The sequence below is a fragment of the Scyliorhinus canicula genome, chromosome 2 (genome assembly GCF_902713615.1).
Source record: "Scyliorhinus canicula chromosome 2, sScyCan1.1, whole genome shotgun sequence".
In the NCBI taxonomy this organism is placed as follows: Eukaryota; Metazoa; Chordata; class Chondrichthyes; order Carcharhiniformes; family Scyliorhinidae; genus Scyliorhinus; species Scyliorhinus canicula.
The window spans coordinates 58128179-58138103 of record NC_052147.1 but is presented as its reverse complement, the minus strand read 5'-3'; positions in this window follow the sequence as shown (position 1 = coordinate 58138103).

Here is a 9925-nt window from a genome sequence, read left to right as displayed (position 1 = left end):
GGTCAACTACCATCTGTATCTAATATTAGTAGATCATCATCATCATCTGTATGTGTATTATATGTTATATGTTTTACCTTTGTAGTTCTAGCATCCGACCAGCAGATGGTGTAAGTATGCAGGCACGTGACCCGGATGCACCATGTGTTATGTCAAAAGATGTTAGTAAGGATTAGATCGCAGTTGCATATTATAGTAGCTCTGTAGTATCTTAGTGTAAGTTAGTGTTAGATCATTGTTTCCATCTGTATTAATCTTAGACAGTATAGTAATCATTTAGAGTGGTGTTAGTAATAAATAGTTCTGTTGTAAAACAAAGTCTAATGTTCTTTGTTAACACTACCACATCAAGATCCAAGATCAGCATGATCAAATAACATTACAGCATCAGGGTGAGGAAAATTATCTGGACACTTTGTTGCAGGAAGTAGTCATTCCCCTTTAGCTAGGTACCTGAGATTCGGCCTGTGTTCAGGGATAGGAGAGCATGATTACAGGTATGGGGATTCAGAAAGTAGCAAAGAAGGAACCTCAGCTCTTATACTTGTCCAAGAGGTTAGTTGTCCTGGCAACTTGTGGGCAGGAGAACAGGGACTGCAGTGATTGAAAGTAGACAAACTGAAAACACCACCATAGTGCAGGATCCCATTCAAGTTGGGGCGGGGAGTTAAAAGGAATGTAGTAATCGTAGCGGACAGTATCGTTAGGGGGATAGATATTGTTCTCTGCAATCAAGAGTGTGAGCACCAAAGGTTGTGTTGCCTGCCCAATTCTAGGCTTAAGGACACCTCCTTGGGCCTGGAGAGGAGCCTGGAGTGGGAGGGGAAGGAACCAGTTAACATGGCCCACATAAGTAGGACTAGGATAGAGGTTCTGTCTGCTAAGGAAGTACCTGAGCCACGGGTGTATTGGCATACAGTAAATAAGATCAGAGAGGGAATGTGTGTCTCAAAGATTGGAGTGGGAGAAGTGGGAGCAGAGCAAGAATATTCAGTCAAATATTTTGGGCCATTCTGTAATGTTCCTCTTTTTGTTTGATGTTTTCATTCTTCTGTCTTTCAGATTTTCAGGAACCTTTGGGCAGATTGATTTTGGTTTTCTTTTGAATGTAAAATCAAATTACGGCGGATGCTGAAATCTGGAATAAAATGCTGGACAATCTCAGCAGGTCTGACAGCATCTGTGGAGAGAGAATAGAGCTAACGTTTTGAGTCTGAATAACTCTTTGTCAAAGCGAGAGAGAACGAGAAAGAGGGTCAGATTTATACTGTTGTGGGGGGGGGGGGGGGGGCGCAGCGTGGAGCGGTGGGGCGGGGTAGGGGGCCAGCGATAAGTGGAGATTGTGGAGATTGACAAAGATGTCGTAGACAAAAAGACAAAGGGATTGTTGGAGATAAGGAGGGTTCTGATCGTAGCGCATTAAGAGATCAGAATGGGTTAATGACATAACAAAGGTAAGCAGTGTGTCAAATGACAACTAGGAAACGGGAACAAATGGCCCTAGTAGGGTGGGGTGGGGTGGAGGTAGGGAGACAGTGGTAGGGAAAAATGGATTGGTGGAAGAAATGAAAATAAATTGATAGAAATAAAAATGGGGAGAAGGTGGAGAAGAGAGTTCACAGTCTGAAGTTGTTGAACTCAATGTTAAGTCCCGAAACCTGCAACGTGCCTAATCGGAAGATAAAGTGGTGTTCCTCCAGTTTGTGTTTTCTTTTCCCAGCTCTAATGTCAATTAGGTTGCCCTGTAGAAACGTCCTGACTGTTATATTACCATTCATGGTAATATGTTGTGTTCTTTGTCCTTTCTTCCAGAATGATCCGATGTGTTGATGACAAAGAATTCACCAATCAAAAGAATGAAACAAAACTAATTTGTTCAAATACTATTAATTAAATGAAGTTCGCACACTCTACTGAGCTACAGATAATAATTAAGTAATATTGAATCTGTCTTGCAGTACTCAATAATTTAAATAGTTACTAACTACACTATGATCTAACCTCATGTTAACTCTGTCAAATCTAAACTTCTTCTAATGCTATGACCATGCTTTCTCCTTATGCTACTCCCAGAATTCCCTCAGGGTCTGACTTAAATACAGAGAAGTGGTAGCACCCTCTAGTGTTTGATTTACGCAAGGATGTAATAATTAACCCTTCACTAACCTGACTTATACATATCATTACATTCCCCTTATTTTTAGACATTTATTTTCTGTTTACAAAATCAAAAATATAATATTGGTGCACAATACATGATATAGAACATAGAACAGTACAGCACAGAACAGGCCCTTCGGCCCTCGATGTTGTGCCGAGCAATGACCACCCCACTCAAACCCATGCATCCACCCCATACCCGTAACCCAACAACCCCCCCACCCCTTAACCTTACTTTTAGGACACTACGGGCAATTTAGCATGGCCAATCCACCTAACCCGCACATCTTTGGACTGTGGGAGGAAACCGGAGCACCCGGAGGAAACCCACGCACACACGGGGAGGACGGGCAGACTCCGCACAGACAGTGACCCAGCCGGGAACTGAACCTGGGACCCTGGAGCTGTGAAGCATTTATGCTAACCACCATGCTACCGTGTTGCCCTCGTATATGTATAAGAATTTGACATGTAGTGAAAAAAATCAATATTGAAAATGTTTAACAGGTACGATTCACAAATTGAATCTGTCCGGCTTCCTTGTACTCCTGGTTGACCTTCTTAAACCATGAAGAGGAGACTCAGAAATTTTTAACGTCTTCTGTGAATCTTCACTAACTTTGGAAGATGTTATTATATCGTTGAAAATACTTTCACGGAGTTGTAGATCTGGAAAGATCTTGTTAGGATGTTTGAGTTTCAAAAGTGCTTGTCGATTACGTCGAACAATTGATCCTTCATTTAAGGGCAGCACGGTGGCCTAGTGGTTAGCACAGCTGCCTCATGGTGCTGAGGTCCCAGGTTTGATCTCGGCTCTGGGTCTGTGTGGAGTTTGCACATTCTCCCTGTGTCAGCGTGGGTTTCGCCCCCACAACCCAAAAATGTGCAGAGTAGGTGGATTGGTCACACTAAATTGCCCCTTAATTGGAAAAAATATTTGGGTAATCTAAATTTATTTTTTAAAAAAGAAGCATTGATCCTTCATTTGTTTAAATGATATAGAAGCGTGGTGCTGCTTGACGAATAACGTTTGCAGGGGCAGACCATCCTCCATCCTTGATCTCCTGGAGTCAGTATTTTCAGTGCAGTTGCATGTTGATTGTGGTATTGTTGTTGTTTATCTTGTTGATGTTGTATCTTTTTTATTACGGGTTGATGATCTGGATCAGGTAGTCTAATGGACGGAAGAGTAGTCCTTAAATCCCTGTTCATCAACAATTATGCTGGTGATAAACCCAGAGTAAGCGGAGTTGCTCTGTAGTTGAGTAAAGCAAGATTCATGTCAGCATGAGTATCAAAGGATTTGTGAAGAAGTTGCTTCATGATGTGAACCCCTTTCTTCACTTTCCCATTTGATTGAAGATAGTGCGGACTTGATGTGGCTTAAGCAAAATTATATTCTCTGGTGAATACAAGCCATTCATGACTATCAAAGCACAGTTTGTTGTCAGACATTACAGTGTTTGGAATACCATGTCTAGCAAAGATTTCTTTTATAGCTTTTATAACAGATCTGGAAGTTAAAGCGGACAACTTGATGGCTTCATGATGATTTGAAAAGTGGTCTATGATTAACACATAATCACGACCATTGCAATGAAACAAATCAATTCCTAATTTTGACCATGTAAATGTCTCCAGTGCATGCGATACAAGTTTTTCTTTGCATTGTGCAGGTTGGAATTTTTGACATGTTTCACAGTCGAGTATCAGATTAGTGATGTCTCAGTCGAGACCTGGCCAATGCACAGCTTGTCATGCTCTTCACTTGCATTTTTCAGTGGCAAGGTGACCTTCATGTATCTGATTCAGAATCGTGGGTCAGAGTGACATAGGTATTACTATTCAATCAAGTCGAAATAACAATCCATCCACAACTGTTTGTTCAGCTTGTATATTCCTAAACTTGGAACAATGCCCTTTTGGCCAACCATTGTTTGATGGTTGATGAGTCTATGACTCGTAGTAACATTGAATCTTTCTTGGTTTCTTCATGGATGAGTTGCAGTTTGACGTCTGATGCAGGTAGAGTTTCAGCTCGAAGCTGCACTTGAGCTTCTACGTGCTCTTTAAATTCAGATGGTTGCTCTTCTGAATTAACAGAACATGATAACGCATCAGCAATTATCAATTACTTGCCTGGAGTATATACAAGTCGCAAGTCGTATCTACGTAGCTTCATCGGGATTTGCTGCAACCTTGGTGTCATATTTAAATCCTTGTGAATGATATGGACAAGCGGTCTGTGATCAGTTTTGACTGTAAAGATAGGAAGACCATAAGCCTAATCGTGAAACTTTCGAACACCCATCAGTAAACCCAAGCATTCCTTCTCTATTTCGGCATACCGTTTAGTCAGCGTCATTGCTCTAGAAGCATAGGCAACTGGTAACCATCTAGAATTGTCATCTTTCTGAAACAGAACTGCTCCAATTCCACTTTGACTTGCGTCCATTGAGATTTTTGTTTCTCTGTCGTGGTCAAAGAAAGAAAGAAGGGGTGCAGTAGCCAGTTGAGACTTAAATTGATCTTTTTGATGAGTGTCAGTCAATGCAAATGTGGTAGACTTTTTTAATGAGATTTCTGAGAGCAGTAGTTCTGGATGAGAGGTCGGGAATGAACTTTCCTGGAACTTTCCTTGTCATCTGGGACTTTCATTTGTTGTACGGCAGCAATCTTGGCATTGTCAGTTCGCACACCATATTCTGAAATCTGGTCTCAAAGGAACATCAGAGTTGAGATACCAAAACTACATTTGGCTCTGTTCTGTTTCAAACCAAATTTATGTACTCATTGAAATACTTGTAACAACCTTGAATTGTGTTCTTCTCTTGTAGATGACCAGACAATTATATCATCCACATATACTCGTACACCTTCAATATCTTCAGCTATCTGTTCCATCACTCGATGAAAAATCTCTGATGCTGAAATAATTCCAAATGGCATCCTGTTGAAACAGTATCTACGAAACGGGGTGTTGAACATGCACAACTTTTTGCTGGAGTCATCCAACTGCATTTGCCAAAATCCTCTGGAGGCATCCAGTTTGGAAAAATGTTTTGCATTCACCATCTCATTTGTGTTTTCTTCTCTCTTGGGTATAGGAGTGCTCTCTCTTAATATTTTTAGTGCGATATTTAGGATCGATGCATATCCTTAATTACCCAGAAGGTTTTTTATACATACCATGGAACTGACTCAGTCAGCTGGTTCTGTAATTTTAGATATTATGCCTAGATTTTGCATCCTTGTGTTGCACGTTTTGCTATGGGCGCAAAACGCGTTTATTGGGGTGTATTAACTTCCAAGTGCTTAACACCACTAGGCTCTGTCTTATGTATTTATTCAGCTTTAGGAGTCGCCAGTTGCCGTATAGACAACGTCACTAGTATTCCAAGGTCAAGTTCAAAGTAATAAAGACGATACACCGATTAGTAAGGTCCAAACGATAATATTTATTATACAGTTATAATAAATATTCATGCACACACTAAGAGACTAAGCTATGACTAAACTAAAGTAATCAGAATACTTATCTAACAGGAACAGGCAAGGTCAGGGAGCGAGGCCTTCGTCCTGGTCTTGGGCTGCAACCTTCAGCAAGCGTTCTGGTCACTGGGGGTTCTAGCGGGCTTAGTTCGCGTAGCGAGCGTCGTACTGGCACTTACGGTTCGGCGGCTGGTGCTCAACGGCTGGAGTCAGAGTGGATCTTCAAGGTCGTGGTCAGAGCCGGAGCACGGAAAAGCAGAGCAGACCGGACAACACGAGGTCCCTGTCTTTTATAGGGGTTCCATTGTCCTTCCCTCTTCTTGGGCGGGCTTTACCTATTGGGTCAATTCCTCATCGATACTGGATTAATTCCCCAATGCGAGGGGGTCTCCGTGATGGGGGGGCGTTTCTTATGCCCTTTTGTTTGGAGGTTTCTGGTGCCTCAATGTCTGGGCCTTGATTAAAATGTGTCCATTCAGAATCAAATGTATCTATTGTGTGGGTGTTCAAGTCTGATTGCCTCATTAGCATGCAAAGCGTTTTGCCATTTGCACCTAGCTAAGGTCTTCTCACCTGAGCCCAAACTGGTTTCTGCTGCTGCAGAATGCAAAAATGCTCTTTGCAGACTGCTGTTCTGGCTAAACTGTCTGTTTCCCAGCAGTCTTAGCGCTTGGCCTATTTTTTGTAGCTCAGCATCCATTTTAGGTGGCTACATTCCCTCCTTGTGATCCTCACAATCAAAATATTGTGAAGGATCACAATGTACGTCGCCTTGAGTGCATCTGGGTTGCCTTCTTTGTGTCCCCTGACCTCTTGCCAGTTCCTGGGCTACTCTATCTTAAACTATGGGAAGAAATTTTTTTTACCTAACATCTCTACTTGGCGCTATGTCAAAGGGGACATGCATTACCATAAACTGGGAACCTCTACCTATCACAATTATCCCTAACTTTACTTAAACATTTCCTCACACTCTAAAACCTTAACCATTCACACCACAACATCGCATTTCCTAACTCGGCAGTCGAGTATAGGACAATACAATACAGGGTCGAATTTTTTATTCATTACACAGTTCTTTATTCATCATGGGGCAGAGGGGATTGATGAAATCGGAAAATCGGAGATCGAACTCCATAGACGGAAGGGCAAGAACGGGAGGCTCTCCTCTTCCACTTCCTCAACCTGAGGGTCTGTACAAGGATAACGAGGATCGCAATCACCAGTAGTGATTCGATTACGTATGACATGGAGTACCATGTCATAAATTTAGTGCACCAGGTCTGAACCTCACTGATCAGAGCTGAGCACTGGGGAGTGGTTGTAAGGGAAACATTTACGGTGGGGGTTGTGGGGGAAACGTGTCTTGTTTCCACACAAACAGATATAACAGTTAACAACAATAGGTGAGCTTCCATCATCTTTAACTTGGTTTCCTTCTTTCTTCCTCCTGTATGGACAATCTTTGCTTCGATCCCTGTCTCGTCCTTCGAAAGCTATGGGATCAAGCACAGTATCTGTCAATACACAGTTTAAGATCTTTACCTGTTAGTGCATCTGTCTTTTATATTCCGATTGACCCTTTAAAAATGACTGGCCAAGTCACACCCTGTGACTCCCCTCATTTTTTTTTTTCAAAAGCGAATTTGAAGACCAGAATACACCTAACAATCCTTCTCCTGCGAGCCGTCTCGCAGGCTTTGCTAGTTTACCATCCGAATGTTCCTGGATGTAAATAGCATGTGGGATGGCGGCCTAAGGGCTGCCTAACGAAAAATGAAAACAAAATTTTGAAAGAAACGTCCGAATGAGTTGCGTATGGGCCGCTACGGGTACGAGTTGGATGGGATCCCCGGGTAGGGCGTGCTGTGCCATACCCGAGCTTGGCTGACCAAAGTGGGTTCTCAGACAGGGCGGGTCCTCAGTGCCGTTTGTCCACTGCCTGAGTAACCTGGATTAAACGGGTACGAATGTGGTTACCGTGACTTGCAGCCTCTATTCGCCGAATAGAGGGGCACCTAAAAACAATGGAGGAGCCAAGATGCTCCTTCATCTGAAAACAGGGAACAAGTCGTGAACCGTGTCGGTTCACCAGAGGATACAACTGAAGTTCTCAGAGGTTTCGGCAGAGAAACTAACGTGTATGTGAGGTGGTCACAAGTCTTACAACTTTGAAAAGATCTCCAATCAAACTGGGTGTTTGGAACCGAAGTTCTCAAAGGTATCGGCGGACAAGCTAACGTGTATGTGAGGTGGTCACAATCTTTTCAGCTGAAAAGAAGATGTCCATCCTCCAGCTGAACCATTTACATTACTGAGACAAAAAATAAATAAAACGAAGACAAACGTACGTGCAGGTTCCATCCGAAAGGACATCGTTTCCCTCAAACGATTCCTATTTTACATCATCTGGACACCTCACTTTTCCTCTGTCTCTGTGAACAGGGTCACAAAGGGGTTGCCGTATCGGGAGTCAGACACCGTGTCGTCCTGCTCTCCCGGATCCCACACCCTTGTGTGGATCAGGCATGCTATTTTCGAATTGTGTGACCGGGGGTCACTTTCGTCATTGCGGACAAGTCTGTAGGAATTGTCCCTGTGCCATAGTGTTGTGTCAAGTGTGTTGTCTGGGTAGTCGGGGTCGGGTGGTGGGTCTGGGTTTTTAAGGTAAGTGACTTCCATGGGGTCACTGGAGTCGGGGTCGTAGTTGGTGCAGTGTGGGCTGTATGGCTGTGTGCTGTCGCTGTCTTCAGAGTCAGTGTCTGTCCTGCTGTCTCTGCTGTGGCAGCTTGTGGGCGTTTCGGGGCGTGGTCTGTCGTGGTCGGTGGGCGGAGTCGTGGGCGAGTCCGATGATGGACTGGTCTGTGAGGGGGATGGTGAAAAAGTGTCTCTAGTGGGCGGGGTGAAGTGTTCTGCTGCATCTAGCAGTACATGATGAGCATGGTTAGACTGTGTTCCATATGCTTTAAGCTGGTTAATATGGAACCACGCGGTCTTCCCATTAGGATATTTTACCCTGTAAACTGAGGGGCTAATTTTATCCGAAATTGAGTAGGGACCGGAATATTTTGGAGCCAAAAAACTGCTGGGGTTGTAAACAGATAACATTACCTGTTGCCCAACCTGGAATTCTGTGGGGTGTACGGTCTTATTAAAACAAGCGGTGCGTTGTTGACGGCGTTTGCCTAGCTGAACTGCGGCTGCAATCTGTGCAGACCTCACAGTCTCAACCAAGTCTTTAACCGTCTTTTCGTGTGTGAGGGCTGTCACCTCGGGGCTGGTCATGTCCAGTCCTAAAAGGAATTCTGTCCCTTTCATAGGGCGTCCGGTCATGAGTGTGTGTGGTGTGTAGCCTGTGGAAGTGGAAACAGTGTTCCTTATGAACATGAGTGCAAAGGGGAGCACTGAATCCCATGTGGAGTTATTCTCCTGAACCATTTTCCTAAGGGTAGTTTTTAGAGTCCGATTCATGCGCTCCACAATCCCGCTGGACTGTGGATGATACGCAATATGAAAATTTTGTTTTATTCCAAATATTGTCAGGATGTTCTTCATGACCCGTCCTGTAAAGTGAGATCCCTGGTCCGAATCGATACTTCGGGGTAAACCCCATCTCGTGAAGATGTGGTGGGTCAGGATCTTTGCAGCTGTCTTAGCTGTATTTGTTCTAGAGGGAAATGCCTCTACCCATTTGGTAAAGGTGTCGATGACCACCAGAACGTATCTATAGCCATTCCTGCAAGGGGGCAATGGTCCTATAAAATCGATCTGGAGGTTTGTCCAGGGGCCGTTAACTGGGCGAGTATGCCGAAGTTGTGCCTTCTTAGAATACCGCTCCGGGTTATTCTGTGCACAAATAAGGCAATTCTCTATGTAATGTGTGACATCAGTCCTGAGATTAGGCCACCAACAGAGTTGCCTGAGGTGCCTCGTTGTTGCATCAATTCCCTGATGCCCGTGGTTATCATGGAATAAAGCAATCATTGCATTCCTGTCCTGCTGCGGGACCACATAAAGTTGTTCCTTTATGATCACACCCTCATGTGTGGTCAGTGCGTGTTTAAATCTCTCGTACTCTGGCACAAAGTTGCCTTTAAAAACCTCCCTGAGGTCCTTATCCTGCTTTTGTGCTGCTACAAGATCTTTAATATCTGTCTGTGAGATATGGACTGCGCTCACAGGGGCGCTAGCTGGTGCGCTAGCTGGGGGGGTCCATAAGTGTCCTCGCCTGGAACCTGCCTTAGCCAGTGCGTCGGCCTTTACATTCCCAGGG